General features: G+C 46.8%; 1 protein-coding gene across 5 annotated transcripts in view; it reads right to left on the bottom strand.

Moving 5' to 3' along the window:
- ilrun (inflammation and lipid regulator with UBA-like and NBR1-like domains) overlaps positions 1 to 27,286 on the bottom strand; it is a 130,404-nt gene that overhangs the window by 54,251 nt on the left and 48,867 nt on the right. The window lies entirely within an intron of this gene.

Consider the following 27,286-nt stretch of genomic DNA (forward strand, 5'->3'; position numbering starts at 1 on the left):
CACACCCCCCCTCCCCCCTCCACACACCCCCCCCTCCCCCCTCCACACACACACCTCTCCCCCCTCCACACACACACCCCTCCCCCCTCCACACACACCCTCCCCCCCCCTCCACACACACCCTCCCCCTCCACACACACCCTCCCCCTCCACACACACCCCTTTTACGACAATGGCTTGCAGTCGAGAGTAAAAGCCCAGTTTTATATTTGCATTCCAGGTATTTCTAGCACAGGGGTGGGCAAACTACGGCCCGCCAAAGGTCTTTATGCGGTCCACCAAGATCAAGTCATTAAAAAAAAAGGTTAATTGGGGGGGTGCTGTTGGGTTACTGGTATAGGGTGGATACGTTGACTTGAGTAGGGTGATCGTTGCTCGGCACAACATGTGTTTCATGTGAAGTTTCTACTTTAAAATATTAATTAATAAAAATTAATTGCTTTTCTTTTCTTTAAAAACCTTTTATTTTGGCTATTTTGAATATTAATTATTTTACTTAATATACTATGCGGCTCTTTAAAATTGTGAATTTCTGAATGTGGCCCTTGCACGGAAAAGTTTGCCCATCCCTGTTCTAGCAGAATAGAGCAGAACCCAATAGTGCTTTGTGTGATCCAGGTCCAGCCGAATCTGCAAAAGTATAATAGTAGAGTATGAGATTCCATTTAATTCAGTGTTCAGAAAACAGCTGGTGGGAGCAGCTTCAGCTCTATAACTCATTCGATTGTGCTGGCTCGAATTATTAAAATGTTATAGATGCTGAATCTCAGTAGACAAGCTCAAAGACCAGTCAAAATAAAGGATTCCAATCGCCAGTAAAACTGGCAAGTTACATTAACTGTTCTAATAAGCCCATGCACCTGCCAAAAAACTCATCAAACATGAACATGTAAACAGAAACGGCTCACAATGAACTTCTATACAATAGCCCCACAGTATGACTTCAATTGGTACTACAGAGCTGAAAAGATGATACTGCTATAAATTTCACCCCAGAGTGTGGCAGCATTTTCTTTGAAGGTTTTCAGGAACGAGTTAATAGCTACATCTGACTCCCCCTTTTTCCAAATCCAGGCTGCCCATGTTCAGGCTTGGAACTATTGGTTTTACAGTTGCAGACACATCAGGCTTGGCAGTGTTACATGGAACCATCTAACCACTTCAAGCTCAGATGTCCAGTCTATAATATGAACATTGTAAGATAGTACAAAGAAGTCATCAATGGAAGGCTTGAGATAATTTCAGAGCATTAGAAGAACAATGTTATTGAGTTCCATGATAGTATTTCAGAAGTAGCGACTTTTGGCATGTATACCACAAGCCTTCCATAAATCATGGGCTGGATTCTCCGCCAGCGGGATGCTCCGTTTTGCCAGCAGCCCGGGGGTTTCCCGGCAGCGTGGTGCTGCCCCATAATGGGAAACCCCATTGACCAGCCAGTGAAACGGAGCATCCCGCCGGCAGAGTGAAACGGAAATGTGGCTTAGCAGGGCAGAGAATCCGGCCCATTTTTCCAAACGTACTTAGCTTTATTCTCTCTCCACATAAGCCTGCCTATCCAAATGTTTTACTGTTAAATTCCCAGTTCAGCAAATTCTCTATAATCTTTGCCTATTTTTCCATGATAACTTGCATCTGACTACTGCCTCCTGCAGCCAAAAAATAAACGCCTGCCTTCAGCATGTTTGACCAACCATACATGGAATTCTCAATGGACTCTTAAGAGTAGTGGTTCTTGGGTGGCATGGTGGTAGAGTGGTGAGCACTGCTCCCTTGTGGAGCCAAGGGCCCGAGTTCGATCCCGGCCCCAGGTCATCATCCGTGTGGAGTTTGTACATTTTCCCCATGTCTGCGTGAGTCTCGGCCCCACAACCCATAGATGCGCAGAGTAGGTGGATTGGCCACGCTAAATTGCCCCTCAATTGGAATTTTTTTGAAGAAGAGTAGCAGTTCTTAAGTGTCAAAATGGTGATTGGGATCATGCCTAGATGAGCAGTCTGTTGAAATGTTGATTGATGTTTCCTTTAAGTTTTTTAAAAATTTCTATTTGCTAAGTCCCATGTCACCCGAGTTTAAAACTTCAACACTCGTCAAATTGGTGGACTGTAACAGGGGTCATGGGCATGACCCCTGCTAACCTGTTCCTGTGTAAAATGGATCTGGAGTGTGACCTCCCAGACTGTGGGGCTGATGGCACCTGAACATGATCAAATTGCCATCCCTTGCACTCTCTCTCAGGCATAGAATCTGTCCATTCAGATGAATATGTCCCCGTTTCGCCCTAACCAGTCCTGATTTTTCAATTTGATACTTTTCCTTGTAAATCAATTTTCTGTATCGTTTTGACTGAAAAGATTAAAGGACAGCTGCTACAAGTTAGTTATTATGTTCATGAATTGGCCCTTTTAAAGAATGTAGGTAACAATATCATGACTTCCAGATACAGCAGTTGTTGCATCTTTGGAAGATAGCTTTTTCAATGGGTTGAGTTTAACAGAAAGCACAAGTGGATTTGGCCTATTAGTATTTAAAGAAAAGCGGCAAAAATGCCTTTGCCCTGCTCTTACAATTCTCTTCCCCTGCCATTTCTCCCACTTAAGGAGTCACACCAACTTTGATGAACCAAAATAGGATCACAGTGAGAAAACGTTTGGGAAGCACTGTTTAAAAGGGACAGCAAGTTACATATCTGTCTTCTGCAAAGTGACTGAAATTGCTCCTTTAAGAAGCAGAAAGAATAAGAATACAAACTGGAACAAGCCCATCATCCACTCAAGGGAATCATTGGGCTTCTTCCTTTTGCGTTTTAATCAAATCTCATCCCTCCCCGACAAGCTGCACAGAATCACCATGCACAGACTAACTTTCAGTTTTATAAAAGGAGGCAGCCAATTCTAAATTCCTCCGACACTAAATATCCAAAATATTCCAGACCAGAGTTAGTTTCCGTGAGGAAAATGAGCATGTCAAAATTACAAAAAGGAAAATACATCCAAAGGACTCAAAATTACAATTGCTTTAACTTCAGTATGCATTATTATTTTTCCTCTATAACTCTTAGGACTAGTTCAATGAACTACATAGATTACGTAGTAATGATTTGATGCCACAGTTTCTCTTCAGGTCCATATAGGGATTGTCAAATATTTGTGTTCTTGTGGTAGTTCCGTGTTTAATGTCACTGACCATTATCGCTAGTGAATCTCATATCCCATGACCTACTGTGTGCTTTAAGCCTACTCAACATTTACATGAATGATCATAAGACCTAGATATCATCAGAGAACGTTTACTGTGTACTGGTTGCTGGAGTTTATCATTTCGGTCTCAGCATTCTTCTCACCTCAGAATGCAGACTAAGCCAGAGCAAGACTCAAATTCCAAAGGAAAGCTGGTTTATTTTGGGGTGGGAACGTTATGCGATGAAAAACTGAATCATACTTTATTATTCTCCGGTATAGAGGAAATAATAGATTTTAAAGACAAAGTTTATTTGCTATAATCTTAATGTGTCCCACTTTAAAAACAAAACTATCCTGCTGCTGACTGAAATGGTCACCTAAGCTCTCAGCATGAGAATATTTCAACCCTCAGTTTTGTAGTTCAAAAAGGAATAGACACCTTTTTCTCCTAATTACGTCAACCAAACTCAAATGGCTGATTTCACTTATCAGTTCTGAATGGTTAGAATTGGACAAGATCAACAATATGTATTTAAACATGCTGCCTTGTCTTTTTCAACAATTAACTTCTCAGCCATTCCATTGCGCTTTCCGAACACATTGTGAAAGCAGCTACAGACAAATTTCCCTGGACTTCAGCCTTAAAATGTTTACGGCATAAAAAGGATGCACCCTGTCCCGCAATTTAAGACCTCCTCAAGCACGTTACTTTGTGCTGCTTTGACTATTTTTTCTTTAAAAGATGCAGCTGTTTCTGCATCAACCATTTCCTGTAGTAAAGCGATGAGTCAAAGAGTCATCAGACTCAAAACATTAGCTCTTTTCTCTCCCTACAGATGCTGCCAGACCTGCTGAGATTTTCCAACATTTTCTCTTTTGTTTCAGATTCCAGCATCCGCAGTAATTTGCTTTTATCCTGTAGTAAAGCATTCCTTCTTTTCTCTCTGCAGAACAAATCTCCTTCCCATTCTCTTAATTTAAAATTAATGACCATTCCGAGCTGACATATCAAAGTCTTTCCTCAGTCAGTTGAATGAAACTGTTCAGGATTTTTAAAACGGATTGTAGCCTTCTCTGCTCAAGAGGCCAATAGCCCCTATATCTCAACTTTGACCAAACCAAAATTAGCATAATTCTTGGATATGGGAGTGGCAGCAGAGAACCGGGACGTTGCAAATGTTCTCCCCTTTTTGGAACATGTGTGAGATAAAGAAGTCAGTTACAGACCAGTCAGTGTAACATCAGTGTCGGGGAAACTTCGGAAGGCCATCATCAGGAGCAAAATTGTCACTTGGAAGCGCATGGGTAAATAAATAATACCCAATATGGATTAGTTAAAGGCAAATCAAGGGGGGTTATGGTAGTGCCATGGTTAGCACTGCTGCTTCACAGCACCGAGGACCCAGGTTCGATCCCGGCCCCGGGTTACTGTGCATGTAGAGTTTACACAATCTCCCCGTGTCTGCGTGGGTCTCACCCCCCACACCCCAAAGATGTGCAGGAAGGTGGATTGGCCATGCTAAATTGCCCTTAATTGGAAAAAAAGAATTGGGTACTCTAAATTTATTTTTTAACAAGGAAAATCATGTTTGACTAATCAAGTTCAATGAAATAACAAAGATTGATCAAGTTAATGCAGCTGAAAGTGGAATACAGCAGAATCAAAAAATTGAAGCCCATGAGATGGAAGAGACGGTGTCAGCATGGAAATAAAACTGGCTGACACAAAGTAGAGAGTTGTGAGGAATGGCTGTTTTTTGTACTGGAGGAAAGTATTCAGTTTTCCCTGGGGTCAGTATTAGGACCACTGCACTTTTGAATGAAGATATGAAGTGGTGTGCCCAGAGCCATTGCTGGTCATGTGTGTTCAGTGTGTCAATGATTCAAACTTGTCCATCAATCAACTTCCTACCCATTGTGCTTTACGTTTACTTCGAGACCATATGTCTGAATATTTCTGAAACATCTCTTGTGGGGCAATTTATCAAATATGTTCTAAAACTCCATGTATACCACATCCCCTTTAGAAACCCAGTTATTGACTTCCAGTGGCGGCCAAGGTTGCACAGTTGGCAGTTCCCGCTCGAGGCTGTTTTTTCGGACCGTTTCCCCGTTTGTAGGGTGCATGTTTTGTGGAAAAAAAAGTGCAGGGGTGATTGGAGAAACTCCACCTTTGGGGCTGGTGGCTAGATCCATGGACCAGAAGTGGTTGAGAAGAAGGGAGCAGTTGGAGCAAGAGAAACTTTGTGCACAACAGGTCAAGATGGCGGAGGGTAAAGGGTCTGCCTTGCCTGCCCAATGGCCGACGGAGCAACCGGTGGACTTCTTAAATGAGTAGTTTAGCCGAAAGAGGAGGGAGGCCCAGGAGGACCTAGCCAAGGCGGTGGAACCGTTAAAAGCGTGAATTGACCACGTGGAGCAGAGGTTGGAGTCCCAGGGCCATTCGGAATGTGGAAGAGGCAGTGGGGGAGCACGAGGAGCAGCTCGCCTTGTTGGTGGCTGAAGTGGGTTTGATGAGAGATACCCAGAAGCGGTTATGGGAGAAGGTAGAGGACCTGGAGAATCGCTCCCAGAGACAGAATCGAAGAATAGTGGTGTAGTAATAATGAAGGCCTAGTTTTAAGGCCGATTAAATTGGATATCTTAAATTACAGAATTGGGCACTTTAAAAACCACAGTCTGCAGAAGCCTGCAGAATCCGAATATACAGAACTCGAGACAAACTGCCAGGGTCTGTCTGTAGCAGCCCCTAAATAACCCATCAAGTAATCATCATTGCTACTTGAGATTCACTGGCCTATGTCCACAGTTCCAGATATCGCATCAACTGATAGTCGCTCCTACTCAAGATGCATTGGCCTATTGTTCACAATCCCTATAACCCATCAAGCAATCATCGCTCCTCCCAAGGCGGGCTCAGATGCCCAGTCAACAGTACATCAGCCAGACCATTGGGACTGAGACCCTGCCTCCTGATACTCCATTGGTCGAAGGCCAAGGGCAGGTGGAGAAAGGTGGTGGTAACGACAGGGGGATAAAAAGTTAAGCATTTTCCAGCCATCTGGAGAGAAAGGACTGGAGGCAAGAGACTCAAAGCTTGGTGTGTGAGGTGACCTTGACCAGACCAGATGGGAAGCAATCAAGCAACAAGATGCTGGAGAGGTTGATGGGGGTGGGGGTCTTTGATCGGCCCCTGGAGTTTGACTGAGCGCACAGGGCGCTGACTAAGACGTCGCTGGTGAATGAGCCGCCAAGGGCAATGGTGGTGCGTATTCTCCGGTTCCTGAACACGGAGAAGATACTGAGATGGGCAAGGCAGACCAGGAGATGCACCTGGGAGGGGAGCAAGTTTCGGGCGCACCGAAACGCACCTGGGCGCAAACCTGGCGAAGAGAGTTGGGTTTAATCGGGTGAAGACTCCCCTCTTTAAAAAAGGGGTGAGGTTTGGGATATTGTACCCAGTCCACCTGTGTGACTTTTAATAGTCAAGAACATTATTTTGGAACGCCAAAGGAGGGGATGGAATTTTTAAAGAGACAATGGACTGGTAGGAGGAGGAGGACAATGAACTGTGGAGGGGATGTGCATTTTTTTCTTCTATCTTTTTTTCTCCGTCGTTGGTTGTTAGAGAACTTTTTCTCCTTCAAGATGTTTTGTTGCATTGAGGGATAGTGTACCTTTTTTTCTTGTTTCATTGTCGTTTCTGAGGTGTGCGGGCGGGGGGGGTGACTCAGTCACCTTGGGCGGGGGCTGCCAGGCTAGTTAACGGTGGACATCCGAGGGTGGGTCTGGAGAATCGTGTGGCATGGGCTAGGGACTGGCCTAAGAAGGGGTATGGTTGATCGGCAGGGGAGTGGGGGCGGGTTGCCCTTCGACCAGGCCGGTCACATGGAATGTGGGGGGTCTGAATGAATGGGTAATTTTAAACGGTCGCGTGTTTTCACGTACCTGAGGAGCTTGAAGGCAGACATGGCCTTCAAGGGTGGGTAGGGCATGTCTTCCATTCGGGAATTGATGTGAAGGCACGGGAGGTGGCGGTGCTGCTAAATAAGCGGGTGGCGTTTGAGGTGGGGAATATAGTAGCAGATTCGGCGGTGGGAGGGGGATGCCTGTGGTCCTGGTAAATGTTTATGCCCCAAATTGGGACGATGTGAAGTTTGAGGTGAGTGCTGGGGAAGATCCCGGACCTGGAGTCGCCCTGGTTGATTATTTGGCCGGGGGGGGGAGACGCGGAAGGGAGGAGAAATGCGGCGACTCCTGGACTAGTTTGAGTTACCCATGGTGGAGGAGGACCTGGTAGAGGGGTTGGGAGCACCCATTGGACTGGTGGAGGTGATGCAGGCAGGGAAGGTCCGGGCTTAAATGGCTTCCCGGGAGAATTTAATAAAAACCTCTCCTGGCAAGGACATTTAATGAGGCAAGGGAGCTTGCTCCTCTCCCTCTTCCCCCCACCCCGCCACCACCCCCAAACGCCATTATGGCGGGCCTCAATATCTTCCATTTTGAAGGCAGCTAAGGACTGGGAGCAGTGTGGGCCCTACCGCCCAATATCACTGCAGAATGTAGACGGCAAACTGTTGGCAAAGATCCTGGACTCGCAGATCGAGGACTGTATGCTGGGGTTGATAGGGAAAGACCAGACAGGGTTTGTAAAGGGGAGTTAACTGTCAGCTAGCGTTAGGTGTATGTTGAATGTTATAATGATGCCGTCGGAGGGATGGAATGTGCAGGTGGCGGTCTTTGATCGGGTAGAATGGGAATATTTGTGGGAGGTATTGGGACGGTTCGGATTCAGGCAGGGGATTGTGGACTGGGTTCGGTTGTTGTATCAGGTGCCGGCAGAAAGTGTGAGGACGAACCAGGTGAATTTGGGGTATTTTAGGCTGTATCGTGGGACGAGGCAAGGGTGCCCACTCTCACCGTTGCTTTTTGCCTTAGCGATGGAGCCACTGGCAATGGCACTTAGAGCGTCATAGAACATAGAGAAATAAAGCACAGAACAGGCCCTTCGGCCCACGATGTTGTGCCGAACCTTTGTCCTAGGTTAATCATAGATTATCGTAGAATTTTGGACACCAAAGGCAATTTATCATGGCCAATCCACCCAACCTGCACATCTTTGGACTGTGGGAGGAATCCGGAGCACCCGGAGGAAACCCACGCACACACGGGGAGGATGTGCAGACTCCACACAGACAGTGACCCAAGCTGGAATCGAACCTGGGACCCTGGAGCTGTGAAGCAATTGTGCTGTCCACAATGCTACCGTGCTGCCCTTAAGAACAAATTAATCTACACTCCATTATTCTACCGTAATCCATGTACCTATCCAATAGCCGCTTGAAGGTCCCTAATGTTTCCGACTCAACTACTTCCACAGGCAGTGCATTCCATGCCCCCACTACTGTCTGGGTAAAGAACCTACCTCTGACATCCCCTCTGTATCTACCACCATTCACCTTAAATGGGGCTGGAGCACAGGGTCTCGCAGTATGTGGACGATCTGTTGCTTTATACATTGGACCCATTGGAAAGTATCGGAGGTATCATGGACATTTTGGTGGAATTCGGCCGGTTCGCTGGCTTTAGGTTAAACATGGGGAAGAGTGAGGTCTTTCCGATCCAGGCGAGGTGGCAGGGGAGGAGGTTGTGCTAGCTGTCGTTTAAGGTAATGGGAGCGAGTTTCAGGTATCTGGGTATCCAGGTGTCGCGGGGATGGGAGCAGCTGCATAAATTCAATCTGGCGCGCTTGATGGAGCAGATGAAGGGGGATTTTAAGAGGTGGGACATGCTCCCATTGTCATTGGCGGAGCGGGTGTAATCCGTGAAGATGACGGTTCTACCGAGACGCGGGCTTCCGGGCGTGGCGGCAGGCGGAGATTGAGCGGTTTGGAGACCTTTTCTTGGGGGGCAGCTTCCCAAGCTTGAAGGGATTGGTAGAAGAGTATGAACATCCCAGCGGGAATGGGTTCCAGTACTTACAGGTGCGAAACTATGTGAGAAAACAGGTGCCATCCTTTCCTGACCTGCTGCCCCCGGGGTTGCAGGACAAAATGGTGTTAAAAACAGGGGTTGGTGAGGGCAGGGTGTCGGGAGATTTACAAAGAATTAATGGACTGGGAGGGCGCGCTGATAGGAGAACTTAAGCGGAAGTGGGAAGAAGAGCTGGGGAGGGTGTTGGAGGCTGGGTTATGGGAGGAGGGTGAACATATCTTCTTTGTGCGCTTGGCTCAGCCTCATTCAATTTAAAGTAGTCCACAGGGTGCTTATGAGACTGGCCAGAATGAGCAGGTTTTACGAGGAGGTGGAAGATAGGTTTAGGCGTTGTGTGGCGGTGTGGGGGAGGGACCGCAAACCATATCCACATGTTTTGGACCTGTCCAAAGCTAGAAGGATTTTGGCTGGGGTTCGCTGACGTGATGCCTGAGGATCTGAGGGTGAAGGTGGTCCCAAGTTCAGAGGTGGCGATTTTTGGAGTGTCAAAAGGCCTGGGAGTCTAGGAGGCGAGAGAGGCCGAAGTTTTGGCCTTTGCATCTCTGGTAGCCCAGAGACAGATCCTGTTGGAATGGAGGGACCCAGGGCCCCCGAAACCAGTGGTGTGGGTGAGCGACTACGCGGAATACCTTAGGTTGGAAAAAATCAAGTTAGCCTTGAGGTAGGCTGTTGGAGGCGTTTGCCCGGAGATGGAAACCGTTTATCAACTTCTTGAAGGATAGCCAAGAAGCCAGCTGGAGGCGGGAGGGGGGGTACACGACACTTTGGGGTTAAAAAGGAAGCAGAGTGGGTCGGGGGGTATGGCAGAGAGGATAGGATGCAGGGGTGTTGGTTATTTATTTGTTATGTGATTGCCTTTTTGTTCTCTTTTTGGTTTTGGTTAAATGCCTGATTAAAAACATTTTTAAAAACCCAGTTATTTTTCCAAAAAAAACATTTATCACAACACTTGTCTTTAACAAATCTGTGCTGGCTGCCCTTGATTAACCAATATATTAAATTATCAATAAAAACACTTAATATTTCCTTTTATATTATCTGTAGCCTTTATTCATATTTCATTTTAGCTCTTTTCACTCTTCCAATAAAAGTAGTATCATAATTTTCTTATTAGTCCTAATATCAAAACCTAAATTTCAGTTTTGTTTCAATCTCTGATGCAGTTTTGTAAATCTTTGAAATTCCCTATCCCAGTGGGTTGTGGTCATGCCGTCGTTGATAATATTCAACCCTGGGATAGATAGATTTTTGCTCTCTGAAAGAGTCAATGAATGGGGGGGGGGGGCTGGTGGAAAAATGGAGTTGAGGCAGGTCAGCCATGATAATATTGAATGGCAAAGCAGCTCAAGGGTCCAGATGGTCTACTGCTGCTTTTACCTTTGTTCTTAGCTGTTTTTTGCCCTATTACGTAGATATTAATATTGCATCAATCTTTATCCATTATAAATTCCCATGCTCACACTTAGAATGTAAACTCGTCATGTTATAATTGCAAACCCCTGCTACTAGAGAGGCTCTGGTGCATGGCTGATGATAGGGTGTAACTGAAGTATGACAAGTTTGCAAGAACATTTCTCATTACACATGTGGAAATTCAAATTTATGATGGTAATATCATTACAAAGGACAGAATTCTTGATTTAAAATAAAGGGGCTTAAAATCATTTGTGGGTCCTGGTCCAATTGTGCCCACCTTTGTTCAACAATGCTTCAGATATGCCTTGGAACAGGATCAGGGGTAGATTATAAGGCCTGCTCAGCCATTCCATATGATCACGATTCATCTGGGATTTCAACTCAATTCTCCCACCCTTTCCCCATATCCTTGGTTCCCGGATCTGTCTAGCCCAGCCTTAAATATATTCAAGCGGAGCACCCACAATTCGCACGGGTAGACAATTCCAAAGATTCACAACCCTTTGAGTGAAGAAATTTCAGTCCTTTATCCACAGAATCCATATAATCTCTACAGTGCAGAGGCTATTCGGCCCATCAAGTCTGCACCAACTCTCTGAAAGAGCAGCATACCCAGGCCCACTCCCCCATCCTATCCCCATAACCTCACCTAACCTGCACATCTTTGGACTGTAGAAGGAAACCAGAGCACCCGGAGGAAATCCATATAGGCACGGGAAGAACATGTGTAGCCATCTGGGATGGCCACTTTTGGTATACAAAATGGACGCTCACAGAGACTCAGGGAAATATGGACAATACTAAGCAACAATCAGGCACAGAGCCTGAACGTATATTTGGAAAGCAGTCAGCCGACGGAATCAAAACTCTGGGTCGATTAACATATTGACAGCCCATCTCCGAGGAACAAAGGACTAATACACGGGTAGCCGATACTGTCGCAGACATCCCGGCGCCACTACCCCAATCAAAAGACACAAACAAAGCAAGGCCAATGGTCACCTGGGACACACCCAGCTATCAAGGCACCCACCACTTTATTGGTTTAGACTGATGACAATGATCAAGAAGCTGCCCAATTAATTGGGACCAAGAATAAGGCCCACCTAAAAGCGCGCAAAGCCCCTCCAAGTATAAGAAGAAACCCCCCGACAAAGGTTCAGTCTCTTGGATTTGGCTCTCAAGCAGAGAGACCCTTCCACCAGCACCACCAGAAACAAGTAAGTTCAAGGTCAACGCTCGTTACCAGACGGACGACCTTAGCTGTACTCATGTTACCTCTTCGAACCCAACAGCCTCAGATCCGAACAACGGCCATTGTTCCTCTGACCCAAGTGGGCACCCGAAGTTAAGTATAGGTGCAGGTGATAAATATAGTTTAGCCTGTAGTGTTATTGTGCATGAGTAGATCATACGGTGTGTAAATATAGTATCAACTTTGAACTGACTAACTAGTGCATTGGCTCTTTCATCGATATTCGGGTTGAACCTTGTGGTGGTATCGAGAAATATCTGGCAACTCTGAAAGTATACACATAATTAGGATTAAGAAAGGTGACCTTATTAACCGCCATATTTATAGCAAGTAAACAGAGCAACATTACTAGCGACTCTGGTGGGACTCGACCTAGAAGTGGCTTTTTCACTCTGAGAGAACTCAAATTTGAATTAGAATTAAAAAATAAGGTTAATGGGGGTTGTTGGGTTACTGGTATAGGGTGGATACGTGGGCTTGAGTAGGGTGATCATTGCTCGGCACAACATCGAGGGCTGAAGGGCCTGTTCTGTGCTGTACTGTTCTAATTCTAAAAAAAACCCAATTGGAAAAAAGTAAAAACTCAAGCGCAAGACCAATATCGATCAAAACACCAAGATTCGGAAGTGTGTTATTTGCATGCGTACTAACAAGGGATATAAGGTAACTTCGATAGATTTTGTTGCGTAAAACTGTTGGGAGTTTTGCAGACCAGAAAATAGCGTGAGCCATACCAGTGTTTACATCACCACTTTATTCCCCCCTGTTCCAAATTCGGTAGAAATCCACAGATAATGGTAGAGATGGCAATGAAGGCAATAGAACGCCTTATGAACCCTCAGGAATTCGAGGTCGCAGCGACCAGTAGAGCAAGGCTGTGTCCCGTACAGAAAGAGGAAATGCGAAAATATCTCAAAGCGAATATTGGAGCGAATTTTTGAAAACGACGAAACAGGTCCCGGAAGTATAGGGCATACTTAGTGGGAGAACCTGACCGAGATTCATAAGAAAAACGTCGGAAAAGTTTGTACGCCGATGGCAATCGTGTCCTGCTTGGCACAATTGCGAGGCGCAGAGGAGGTCGTGAGGACGCTCCACAGAGAGATTGAAGAGAGAGGAATAGTGAGGGAGACGTTAGCAAGTATGAAAAAGTTAACATGCAACTTAGAGAGCAATTAGCGGCGACGCCAATCTGGTCTCTCCCACTTAAGCAGCTTTCAGTCACAATACGATAAGGCCTACCAAGACACGCAACGCGCGGTGTTGGTACGAGAAGGGACAGAATACCAAGTCGAGCAATTAAAGAAACAATGTAACGATTTAAAAGGCAGAGCTCAGTAGACCACGCCAAATGCCAAAAGCAAATTGCAGACCTGCAATCCCTGCTGTCAGTACAAAATGGCTTCCAAGATACATTCGGACTCTAGTTAGATCAGGCAAATGGCCCCAATTGGCAGGAGTTAAATGAAACTGCCCATCAATATGTACATGGAACATGTACTCAGGATAAACCTCAGAAAAGTACCCCCACCCCCGACTGCACAGGTAGAGCACAATCCCATGAACCCTGTCACCACACAGCGCAGGGCCACGAACTAACGGAGACCCCGATTTTCTGTACGCCACCCCATTAACCGTCACTCAATTAAGGGACGCATGTGACAAAATAACACCATTCCAACCCACATCGCACCTGCACCATTATTTCGCAAGAGTAAAACAACTGGCGACCATGTATGGCCTGGATGAGAGAGAGAAAGTGAAGCTCACAGTTTTGAGCCTCGACCCTTCAGTCATGGCAGCCGTTCCCAACCCACAAAATGTAGGAGGAGGCACCCTCCAAGAAATGCATGCAGCGATCCTAGATGCGATCGGCTACAATAAGGGAGACCCCGTGAGAATTCCTAAACTTCAGTCCGGATGCAAGTATCAGTCGGACACCAGATGACTTCAATGATTCTTCTATTCACCGCGAGGCTCTGGGTTACAGCAAGTGAAGGCAATTTTCTTTCAGTTACAGTTAATTATATACTTGTACAAAACCCCTCAAACCCCTCCTTCATACATTTATTTCTTTGTCTCAATAGTCACACAGTTAGTTCATTAGCTACATAGCATAGCAATTTTTATCATCAGAAGGAGTAACCCATTCCCCAGCTGCATCTGTTATTGCAGACAGTCACAGCCAGGATCGCGATAAGGTCATCCCAGGCCGAACACAGAAGCAATTCATCTCACAAGGCACATACACATATTACACAAACCTTGACATTCCATTTCCCATCAAGCTCTGATTCTATCTCGAGCCAAACTCTCACCCGTAGAAGGCCTCAACAAACGTAGGCAGAAAAAGACTGAGCACCCAACAGCGTTTGCTGGACGCCTTTGGATTCATTTCCCAGCAGTATTCGGAGAGTTAGCCCGCGCCCATTTGACCCCAGACAATACGGCCAAATGGACTCAAATCCTAGTCTCTCACGCGACCGAAGCAGGACAGAGAGCTTGCGCCAATTATGACCCTTCAGACGAGACCCACAATGAGAAATGGGTACTAAAGAGATTGTCCTGAGCTTGGGAACAGTCCATTCAGGGAAAATCAGATGGCAGTAAGGCAGAGGAAGAGCAGGCAGATGCCAACATGCACCCAGTTAGGACACATCAGAACCCCGCATGGGTGAACGAGGGAAAAAAAGCCCACAGCCGTCCACATCCCACGAATGTTACAATTGCGAACAGTTAGGACATTACGCACGAGTGTGCAATGCCCCCCAGAAACAGCAGCAAAACCAGCGGGCAAATTTCCTGAAAAAGAATAGGGCCAAGGCAATTCATAGTGTTAGCACCCGTTCCGAGAACGCAGACATGAACGGCACCGATTGACGGTGTTCGGACTCCCCAACTTGGGTCTGCGACACCGTTGGGACAAGTCCGGAAGACCGGTAGTGGCAGGCACAGTCCGGGGACACCCCGTAGAATTTCTTTGGGTCACAGGAGGGTCCCGCACCACGCTAAACTCCGCCACAATGTTTCAACGAGACACATGGCCCACCACAGACACCATTACCCTTAACGGTTTTACAGGGCACTTGTAGCAGGGACACATCACAGCCCCCGTAGCGATTCAGATAGGAAACATTAAAACCAAACAGTCCGTAGTTCTAGTTGATCTACCCCAGACAGCCGAACACACTTTAGGGATAGACTTTATGAGCTCCCACAATCTATCGTTCGACCCAGTAAACAAATGTGTGTGGAGAATGGCAAAGACATCAAGGGTCCCCGCCACGCTCACAGTTGGAGACTACACACACAGGATTAGCGCAGTAGGAGACTTCTGGTTCGACCCTCGAGCCATTAGCCAGGACAAAGATGTTAGAGACGTTTTGCAGCGACACAAAGCCTCTTTTGCCCAGCACAAGCACGACTGCGGCAAGATAACAGGTTTAGTCAACATTACAGGACCTGACCCCAAACCCCAAAAACAGTACGTTTTTCCCCAACAATCGCAAAGGTTATCCAGAGTTTGCTTGACCAAGGTGCACTTCATTCAGTTGCCTCAACGAACAATGCCCCAATTTGGCCCATCAGGAAACCCAATGGCTCATGGCGACTGACCATCGATTAAAGGGAACTAAACAAAGTAACCCCAGTAGCAGCCCCCACAGTAGCCACAAGTCCCGAGACAATGCTAAAACAGGGACTCTAGTCAAAAAAAAAAATTCTGTTTTGGACATCAGCAACGGCATTTGGTCCATTCCATTGGATAAAGCGTGCCAAAATAAATTTGCTTTCACCTTCCAGGGACAGCAATACACGTGGACGTGCCTTCCACAAGGCTTCCATAACTCCCCTTCCATTTTCCACCGACAGCTGGCAAATGGATGAGCCAAATTTTCCCGACCCGACTGCCTTGGCCAGTATGTAGATGACTTGCTTCTGCAGACAGACACTAAAAGCGAGCACATTTTGCTTCTCGAATTATTAGGACTCCTTCCCGAAATTGGATGTAAGGTGTACCCCAAAAAGGCCCAGATTCGCCAAGAAAAAGTAATTTATTTAGGCACAGTGATCACCCATGGCAAATGAGAGATCGAGCAGAAACGCATGGACTCCATTGTCAAATTACCCTGCCCCATAATGTCACAGCCCTCCGGTCAGTTCTAGGACTGGTTAGCTACTGCAGGAATCATACAGACAGTTTTGCCACAAAGACAGCCCCTCCCTCTGAACTCCGAAAAAAGCAAGCCCCATGGGAATTCCACAACACACGGATGCCGTGGATGCATTAAAATGAGCCCTCAGCACAGCTCCCGCAATACAAATCTCTGGTTGTGGCATTTATGTATAGGACACGCAGGGACGCGCATTAAAGGAGACATCACTGAAATTGCCTGGACATCTAGATTCGCAGGCAGCAGAATTAGCAGCCGTAGCGTACATTGTAGAGCACCGCGACTCGTTTCCGACCCCAGCCGCCCCCACTAACGTTAAGGCAGACGCACTAGCAGAGGCAAGTTCCAGACACGGTCACTTTTGGAATCCCCTGAGTGCCCCAGTACACGTGGTCCAGGTCTCACAGACCAATATTCAGGATTAGCTCAAGCCCAAAAGGAAGACGAAAAGCTCAGGGACGTTTTAAAAGGCAACTTCCCATCCCCCTACGATAAATACAGAAACACTTTGACGACACATGACAGCATAATTTTAAAGGATGGTATTTATGTGGTCCCCAGACAGGACAGAAACAAATTTATCTGCCAATTCTATGACAACCATGGACATCAAGGGATAGAAGCAACCCTTGCCCACCTCAGACCTCTCTTCTGGTGACCCGATTTGAAATCCAATGTAACGCACTACATTGAAAACTTTTTAATCTGCGCCCAGAACAATCCAGACAGATATGCAAGGAAAGGTCAGCTCAGTCACACCCGCCCTGTTAATGGCCCCTGGACGGATTTGCAGATTGATTACATAGGACCCTTACCCCTCTGCAAGAATGGTTGGTATGTGTTGGTGGTCATCGACACCTTCACAAGTATGTGTTGGTGGTCATCGACACCTTCACCAAATGGGTGGAAGCTTTTCCATCAGAACTAATACGGCAAAAACGACAGCCAAGATCCTAACGCAGCACATCTTTACAAGATGGGGACTTCCCCGCAGTATAGAGTCCGACCAAGGCTCACATTTCACAGGACACGTCGTGAAAAATGTCCTCACATTGCCTATCACCCCCAATCAAGCGGAATCGTAGAGAGAATGAATAGAACCCTCAAGGCAACCCTCAGGAAAATGGTGCAACAGCACAATACCACGTGGAACACAGTTCTCCCCTTTGCACTAATGTCATAAGGAACACTGTATGCACGTCAACAGGATACATCCCCCACACCCTCATGACCGGATGACCCATGAAGGGGACAGAATACTTGTTAGGACTAGATTTGGACAACCCCGCAGTCACCGCCCTCACGCATGAGAAAGCAGTACAGCAGATTATCGATAACATTAAAGCAGCCCAGCTTGCCGCAGCTGTTAGGCTTGGGACACGAAAGAAGCAAAGTAAAGTTTGCTTTGACAAGACAGTACACGCCACAGAATTTGTATTAGGGCAGCAGGTCATGCTATCCCGACACAGCCCCAGTACATTTCTTTCCCCCAAATTTGCAGGACCCTACTCCATCTCCGATAAAGTCAGCCCCTCCGTGTATAAAATCACCAATCCCAATGGCAAGTCTGGATGGTTTCACATAAACCAGCTTAAGGTTTATGGCACACAGAACAACCACTCACACCACATCTCACTTGCAGCAGCAGACGAACACGCCCCGCCCACAGACGACCTATTCCTACCCTCCCCCAACCAGTCCAGCCCATCCTCAGGCATCACTTCGATTCCACCCCCAGAGGCACAACTCCGCCTCTCCCTTCATTCAACCAGCACCGACAGCGACAGCCTCATGGAATCGCGACACAATTACACTCCTGCACCAGGCCCCACTCCAGCGACTCCAAACAAGATACGTTCAACCCCTTTGAGACCAAGTATATAAAAGCCCCTGATCGGGACTCACCGCCCGACGACTATGGATTGTCCCCTACCACCTCCAATCGCTACACGAAACATTGGCACCGCGACAATTCTTACAGACTCATCCGTAATGATGAGATGGACCCCTCATCGCCCCAGGCAGTTTTGGCACAGCTACTCCAGTCACAAGTGTGGCAACCGGGAGAAGATGATGACTCAGAGTCCGACTCCCACCAGACGATCCCCTTTGCGACTCTGTTCAGTGTCGAGCCATGAGGCACCCAGATGATGGTAAAAAAGGAACCGATGGAGATTTACGGTGTTCTTCTGATAGAGCCTGCCCGATTTTGTTATTTTAGTTTGTTACTTTTAAATGTTGAATGTTTGTGTGTGCACTTAAGTTTATTCATGGCCTCACACCACCACTCTTTTAACGCCCACTGCAGTTAAAGGAACTAGTTTGTCGGCAGACACCCATTCATAGCTACTCTTCTGATTCGAAGGTAACCATAAGAGGCAGTATCCACGGTGAACAAGTTATTTCCGTTCTTGTCCTGTCGCTCAGGCAGTGGAGTAACGGCACTGATCCCCACCCTGCCCGAGGAGCCCCATCTGGTCAGCTATGCTCGGGTAGTGCACTTACGGCACTGGTCACCGTCCTACCCAGGAACTCCACCCATTCTTGCCCCGCCGCGGCCCATACGCACCCCATTCGGAGCTTTTGGTTCAAAACTCTTTTAACTGTTCCTTTTAGTCTGTGGTTTAAAGAATGTTCTTTGCCACAAGTTTTGTTTGTTTTCCGGCGACCCTTAGGTTGCTCGCCCATATGCTATTTACATCCTTAAACACTTGGATGGAACACTTCACTGCTGGATGGAGAGATAGTCCGCCCACTCACTGCATCAATCACACAGGCTGCGAGACTGCTCGCGCTGTGACAGCATTTTCTTTCATATGTCTGGTCCCAAAATATTTGGTTTAAAAAAAATGAGGGAGTCACATATGGTGACAATTCTAATGGGCAATTGGTAATAAAGGACAGACAGACAGACATACGAGATCTTAAACAAGATAATAACAGATATTATGCTCATGTCCACAGGAAATCCAGAACAACAATATACAGAGGAAGACCAGGAAGGAAAAAGAGAACATGAAGACAGACATCATGATCTACATCTGGATCTTCGTGGGATCCCTCTAGTTGCACGCGGATGCAACCCCCCTGACCCCTACCCTACAGGCCGTGAATGTTCCCCGTCCCTGCCATACACCACACCCAGAGGCAGCCACTGATACACCAACCTGGCGTGACAAATTTATCACATGGTATTCCCTGTCATACATCATGGACAGTAAGAAGTCTTACAACACCAGGTTAAAGTCCAACAGGTTTGTTTCAAACACGAGCTTTCGGAGCACGGCTCCTTCTTCAGGTGAATGGAAAGGCTTGTTCCAGAAATGTTTATATAGACACAGTCAGAGATGCCCCGGAATGCGAGCACCTGCAGGCAATCAAATCATCAAAGATGCAGAGAGAGAGGTAACTCCAGGTTAAAGAGGTGTGAATTGTCCCAAGCCAGTTCAGTCGGTGGGCCTCTGCAAGTCCAGGCTTGTTGGTGGGGCCGAATGTAATGCGACATGAATCCCAGATCCCGGTTGAGTCCGCATTCATGCGTGCGGAACTTAGCTATAAGTTTTTGCTCAGCAATTTTGCGTTGTCGCGTCTCCTGAAGGCCTCCTTGTAGAATGCTGACGCGGAGATCAGAGGCTGAATGTCCTTGACTGCTGAAGTGTTCCCCAACTGGAAGGGAACAGTCCTGCCTGTTGATAGTCGCACGATGCCCGTTTATTCGTTGTCGCAGTGTCTGCATGGTCTCGCCAATGTACCACGCTTCGGGACATCCTTTCCTGCAGCGTATGAGGTAGACTACATTGGTCGAGTCGCACGAGTATGCGCCGCGTACCTGGTGGGTGGTGTTTCCACGTGTAATGGTGGTGTCCATGTCGATGATCTGGCATGTCTTGCAGAGATTACCCTGGCAGGGTTTTGTGGTGTTGTGGTTGCTGTTCTGAAGGCTGGGTAATTTGCTGCAAACAATGGTTTGTTTGAGGTTGCGCGGTTGTTTGAAGGCCAGTAGTGGGGGTGTGGGGATGACCTTGGCAAGATGTCCATCCTCGCTGATGATGTGTTGGAGGCTGCGAAGAAGATGTCGTAGTTTCTCCGCCCCAGGAAAGTACTGGACGACGAAGGGTACTCTGTCAGTGGTGTCCCGTGTTTGTCTTCTGAGGAGGCCGGTGCGGTTTTTTGCTGTGGCGCGGTGGAACTGTCGATCAATGAGTCGAGCGCCATATCCCGTTCGTACGAGGGCATCTTTCAGCATCTGTAGGTGTCTGTTGCGCTCCTCCTTGTCTGAGCAGATCCTGTGTATACGGAGGGCTTGTCCATAGGGGATGGCTTCTTTAATGTGTTTCGGGTGAAAGCTGGAGAAGTGGAGCATCATGAGATTATCTGTGGGCTTGCGGTAAAGCGAGGTGCTGAGGTGACCGTCCTTGATGGAGACGAGTGTGTCCAAGAATGGAACTGAATTTGGAGAATAGTCCATGGTGAGTTTGATGGTGGGATGGAACTTATTGATGTCATCGTGTAGTCGTTTCAGTGATGTCTCGCCGTGGGTCCAAAGATGATTTGATTGCCTGCAGGTGCTCGCATTCCGGGGCATCTCTGACTGTGTCTATATAAACATTTCTGGAACAAGCCTTTCCATTCACCTGAAGAAGGAGCCGTGCTCCGAAAGCTCGTGTTTGAAACAAACCTGTTGGACTTTAACCTGGTGTTGTAAGACTTCTTACTGTGCTCACCCCAGTCCAACGCCGGCATCTCCACATCATGGCTACCATTGACACCGCAAACTGCCGGCTCAAAGTGGAGAGGATCTCCAGGAAGATCGCGCATATAGACACTGACATTCAGTTTCTACAAAGATGCAAAAAAGCAGACAAGATCCCGAAAGGACTACAGATCAAAAACCCACTCAAGTCGACTTACAACACAGACTACGCTGAAAGACTCTGCCACCGCACCTCTGTCACACTCCTCAAACACCTCGTACACCAACTCTACAGCAGTCGACGCAACCTGGAAACCAAGAGAGAGGCCATATTCTCAACTTGCGCTCAGGACACAGCAGACCAGCTGCGGAACACCGCCAAACAGATGAGACAGCAATACTATGCCACCTACATGCACACCAAGAACAGGAAGCTTGAGAAACTTGGCATCACCACCAGCAGCAATCAAGCTTCTCCCGGTACAACAGTCGAAAACAATACAGGGAAATCCATTGTCAACTTGTCAGACTACACCCTTCAACCAGACGAAATCGAAGTCCTCAGCAGAGGGCTCAATTTCTGCACCACCACCAAAATGGACCCCATCAGTCTCGCGGCAGATACGGAGGAATTCATCAGGCGAATGAGGCTCCGGGAATTCTTCCACAGACCCCAAGAGGCCGACAGCGAACCCAGGGACACGACCAATGAACCGGAACAGCAGACCGCGAGATCTGCAGTGCAGCAACCGAAAAGGAAAGAGTCAAATTGGACCCCTCCGGAAGGCCGCTGCCCTAGACTCGACATGTATGCTCAAGCCGTCAGAAGTCGTGTCAATGCCAGATTCATCACTCGCAATCACAAGGCAGCCTCAAACGTCACCCAAGCACAACGCAACGCCATCCGCACTCTCAAGACCAACCGCAACATCGTCATCAAACCAGCAGACAAAGGAGGGGCCACCGTCATACTGAACAGAACAGACTACTGCAAAGAAGTATACCGACAACTCGACAACCAGGAACACTACAGGCAGTTACCCGCAGATCCAACCAAGGAACACATCCGCCAACTCAGCAGACTGATCAAGACCTTAGATCCAGACCTTCAGAACACCCTACGTGCTCTCATCCCACGTAATCCCCGCATTGGAGATCTCTACTGCCTCCCGAAAATACACAAGGCCAACACACCAGGCCGTCCTATCGTTTCAGGCAATGGGACCCTGTGTGAGAACCTCTCTGGCCACATCGAGGGCATCTTGAAACCCATCGTACAAGGTACACCCAGCTTCTGTCGCGACACGACGGACTTCCTACAGAAACTCAGCACCCATGGACCAGTTGAACCAGGAACATTCCTCGTCACAATGGATGTCTCGGCACTCTACACCAGCATCCCCCATGACGACGGCATTGCTGCAACAGCCTCAGTCCTCAACACCGACAACTGCCAATCTCCAGACGCAATTCTGCAACTCATCCGTTTCATTCTAGACCACAACGTCTTCACCTTCGACAACAAATTCTTCATCCAGACGCACGGAACAGCCATGGGGACCAAATTTGCACCTCAATATGCCAACATCTTCATGCACAAGTTTGAACAGGACTTCCTCACCACACAGGACTTTCAACCGATGCTATACACCAGATACATCGATGACATTTTTTTCCTTTGGACCCACGGCGAGACATCACTGAAACGACTACACGATGACATCAATAAGTTCCATCCCACCATCAAACTCACCATGGACTATTCTCCAAATTCAGTTCCATTCTTGGACACACTCGTCTCCATCAAGGACGGTCACCTCAGCACCTCGCTTTACCGCAAGCCCACAGATAATCTCATGATGCTCCACTTCTCCAGCTTTCACCCGAAACACATTAAAGAAGCCATCCCCTATGGACAAGCCCTCCGTATACACAGGATCTGCTCAGACAAGGAGGAGCGCAACAGACACCTACAGATGCTGAAAGATGCCCTCGTACGAACGGGATATGGCGCTCGACTCATTGATCGACAGTTCCACCGCGCCACAGCAAAAAACCGCACCGGCCTCCTCAGAAGACAAACACGGGACACCACTGACAGAGTACCCTTCGTCGTCCAGTACTTTCCTGGGGCGGAGAAACTACGACATCTTCTTCGCAGCCTCCAACACATCATCAGCGAGGATGGACATCTTGCCAAGGTCATCCCCACACCCCCACTACTGGCCTTCAAACAACCGCGCAACCTCAAACAAACCATTGTTTGCAGCAAATTACCCAGCCTTCAGAACAGCAACCACAACACCACAAAACCCTGCCAGGGTAATCTCTGCAAGACATGCCAGATCATCGACATGGACACCACCATTACACGTGGAAACACCACCCACCAGGTACGCGGCGCATACTCGTGCGACTCGACCAATGTAGTCTACCTCATACGCTGCAGGAAAGGATGTCCCGAAGCGTGGTACATTGGCGAGACCATGCAGACACTGCGACAACGAATAAACGGGCATCGTGCGACTATCAACAGGCAGGACTGTTCCCTTCCAGTTGGGGAACACTTCAGCAGTCAAGGACATTCAGCCTCTGATCTCCGGGTCAGCATTCTACAAGGAGGCCTTCAGGAGACGCGACAACGCAAAATTGCTGAGCAAAAACTTATAGCTAAGTTCCGCACGCATGAATGCGGACTCAACCGGGATCTGGGATTCATGTCGCATTACATTCGGCCCCCACCAACAAGCCTGGACTTGCAGAGGCCCACCGACTGAACTGGCTTGGGACAATTCACACCTCTTTAACCTGGAGTTACCTCTCTCTCTGCATCTTTGATGATTTGATTGCCTGCAGGTGCTCGCATTCCGGGGCATCTCTGACTGTGTCTATATAAACATTTCTGGAACAAGCCTTTCCATTCACCTGAAGAAGGAGCCGTGCTCCGAAAGCTCGTGTTTGAAACAAACCGGTTGGACTTTAACCTGGTGTTGTAAGACTTCTTACTGTGCTCACCCCAGTCCAACGCCGGCATCTCCACATACATCATGGAAGCACTGTTAGCCATAGCGATACTCTGTAGTTTCATCCAGACACTGAGACTTAGGAAATGGCGACGGAAAGCCTCCCGCACTCCGGTATATACCCTCAGACCCCCTATTTTCAGACTTCAGCAAACCCCCCACTCCCTCTAAGTAAATAAAGTGCATCGACTAATTTTTTTGTTTTGTTCTAATAAAAGATGTGAAATTCTGTACTTGACCGCCAAGATACGGAGACATGTAATGCTGCTGTTGTGTAGTTTATACTGTTGTAAATTCTTTTAATTAACTAAGGATAGTTTAGAGAAGAATAGTTAGAGGTTCCCGTGTTTTAATTGTAACGCATGCCTGAATGTCATAGCGCCCCTTAGGATTTTATAATAATGTGATGTATATAAAACAATTTAGGTAAAAGTTCCAATCCATAGGACAGAGTAGAGTAGAACAATTCCTTGATTGCGGGTGCTCGACTTAGGCAGAGAACAAAGAAGATTCAGTAATATGATCCTTCACGCTTCGCGTTGAGGATCACAAGAAGGGAGTGTAGCCATCTGGGATGGCCACTTTCGGTATACAAAATGGATGCTCACAGAGACTCGGGGAAATATGGACAATACTAAGCAACAAGCAGGCACAGAGCCCGAATGTATATTTGGAAAGCAGTCAGCAGACAGAATCGAAACTCTGGGTCGATTAACATATTGATGGCCCATCTCCGAGGACAAAGGACTAATACTCAGGTAGCCGATACTGTCCGCAGACATCCCGGCGCCACTAACCCAACCAAAAGAGACAAACAAAGCAAGGCCAACGGCCACCGAGGACACACCCAGCCATCATGGCACCCACCCCTTTATTGGTTTAGATCGATGACAATGATCAAGAAGCTGCCCAATTAATTGGGACCAAGTTGAAGGCCGGCCTAAAAGCGCATAAAACCCCTCCAAGTATAAGGAACCCCCAACAAAGGGTCAGCCTCTTGGATTTGGCTCTCAAGCGGAGAGACCCTTCCACCAGCATCACCAGAAGCAATTAAATTCAAGGTCAACGCTCGCTACCAGACAGACGACCTCAGCCATACTCCTGCTACCTCTTCGAACCCAACAGCCTCAGATCCAAACAACGGCCATTGTTCCTCTGACCTAAGTGGGCACCCGAAGTTAAGTATAGGTGCTAATGGTATATATAGTTTAGCCTGTAGTGTTATTGTGCATGAGTAGATCATATCGTGTGTAAATAAAGTAATATTGACTTTGAACTAATTAACTGGTGTATTGGCTCTTTGATCGGTATTCGGGTTGAGCCTTGTGGCGGTATCGAGAGATACCTGGCGACTCCGAAAGTATACACATAATTAGGATTAATAAAGGCGACCTTATTCACTGCCACATTTATAGCAAGTAAACAGAGCAACATGTGCAAACTCCACAGACCTGAACCCGGATCCCTGGTGCTGTGAGGCAGCAATTCTAACCACTGTGCCGATGTTTTAGATTCCCCAACCCAGTGGAAACAATCTCTCAGCAATTACTCTATTAAGTCCCTTTTGACACTAACGTTTGTCAATTTGAAAAAATACAAGCTTATTTTTAAAATGAGTTTTGCATTGTTTGCCGAACTGCCAGTCTTTTATAATCTTCAGAGAACTTCGAATATGTCCTTTACACTAAAGAATTTTGAAGATGTAGAAATATAAGACCTGGATTTGAAGCATTTTACTGGTATCCAAAGGATCGAACTTGATGGTATCAGTAAACCAATCAAAGCATTGCATGTTTATGCACACACTCTGTAAACAGAAAGTGCTAAATTTTGAGTGTGTGTACTACATGGTATATCGTGTGCAATCCCAAATTGCCCCGTAGAATCCTAGTCCCAGACTTCTGACCTCACATCTTCATCCACTTGTCAGTATAGGTCCTGGCTGAAAAGGTTTTCACCCACATTATTGTAATTGAGTTGGTTCAGCATCTTCAGAAAGTGCACACTGGGATCTGAAATTCTGAATATCTATTACAGCAAGAATAAGGCCTCAGAAGCATTCTCAGAAAAGATTCCGATTCCAGGTACAAAAATTGGAGTAGCAACATCGGCTTTATCATCCAAGACCACCGAATGACATCTTGTAAACAACTGATTGCATCTTGTATAGTCAAACGTTTTTCACAATGTTCACATTGGACTTTTATGACTTGTATGCCACAAAACCCAACTCAAACCAACCTTCTTAGAATTGTGGCCCACAAATGAAAATAATTTGAAGCATCATGTTTGATACCTGTGCTTCAAATAGAGTCAGCACTTTCTCCCAGTGTCTCCGTGGGTTTCCTCCAGGTGCTCCAGTTTCCTCCCACAGTCCAAAGATGTGCGGGTTAGGTGGACTGACCATGCAAAATTGCCCTTAGTGTCCAAAAAGATTTGGTGGGGTTACTGGATTATGGGGATAGGGTGGAAGTGTGGGCTTAAGATGGGTACTCTTTCCAAGAGCCGGTGCAGACTCGATGGGTTGAATGACCTCCTTCTGTTCTGCAAATTCTATGATGCTATAAGACTCTAACCAATTGCTAACATGTAACCAGCTTAAGCACCCAACAAATTTTAACTGCCTCAATTTCTAAAACCAACATGAATTATAAAAATACCATAAATACACTTCACATCTCTAACTTATCCTACTCCTTTGAAAATATGCCAGGACACACAGCATAGGCTGTGATACAGTAAATTTCTCAACAAAGTGTCCCAAACAAAACACCAATTCTAAGCTCTAATTTCTTGTGAATCACTCGCACAGTTGACTGATTTTAGGTTATGGTGGCACAAAACGATAGTCTGAGCTCCCTAGAAGTAATGAATACCTGGCCCAATTTAATTCTATCCCACCTCATTCCACTCCCAAAACTGCCCCCTCGTAAACAGTAACAAAGCAAAAGTCATACTGGCCTTGACAACAGCTCTCTTACCAATGGAATGTTGCATCAGTCATCTTAAAGCAAATGATAAAGAAGGGCAGTAGACAAACCATACAGCTGACCACAAATCTTCCTATTTCAATTTCTGGCACTGTACCTATGATAGGGAAGTCTATGTAGAGTATGGTGGAATTTTTATCAGCTTTACAGTAAGAAAATCTCACTCTAAGTGGGATGATATGCTATTTACATATGGAATTTAAATGTAAATAGATTGTTCCCTCACTCTGTATTGCAGATTACCTTGAACAGCTAACGTCACAGAATGTCAATCTGTGGATTCGCAAGAGATTTATAGGAAAGGATCAATGGTGTGATCTGTAGAATTTTTCTTAACGTAAAAGTTCAACAGTTCTTGTCTGTGGTTTCTTTCTCTTTACCCCAAAAGGAAAAAGCATAGGTGATCAATATCACAGGACATGACATGCATGAAACAACAATGAATTGTGATGGCTAAGATCTTTTGACTTGCCTGCGATTCTGTATGGCAAGTTTCTGTAAACTTGCGTATTTGCTGGCTTTACAGCAATGTTTAACCTTTTAAAATCTCATGGTTTAGGC

Source organism: Scyliorhinus canicula, chromosome 15 (genome assembly GCF_902713615.1).
Source record: "Scyliorhinus canicula chromosome 15, sScyCan1.1, whole genome shotgun sequence".
NCBI lineage: Eukaryota > Metazoa > Chordata > Chondrichthyes > Carcharhiniformes > Scyliorhinidae > Scyliorhinus > Scyliorhinus canicula.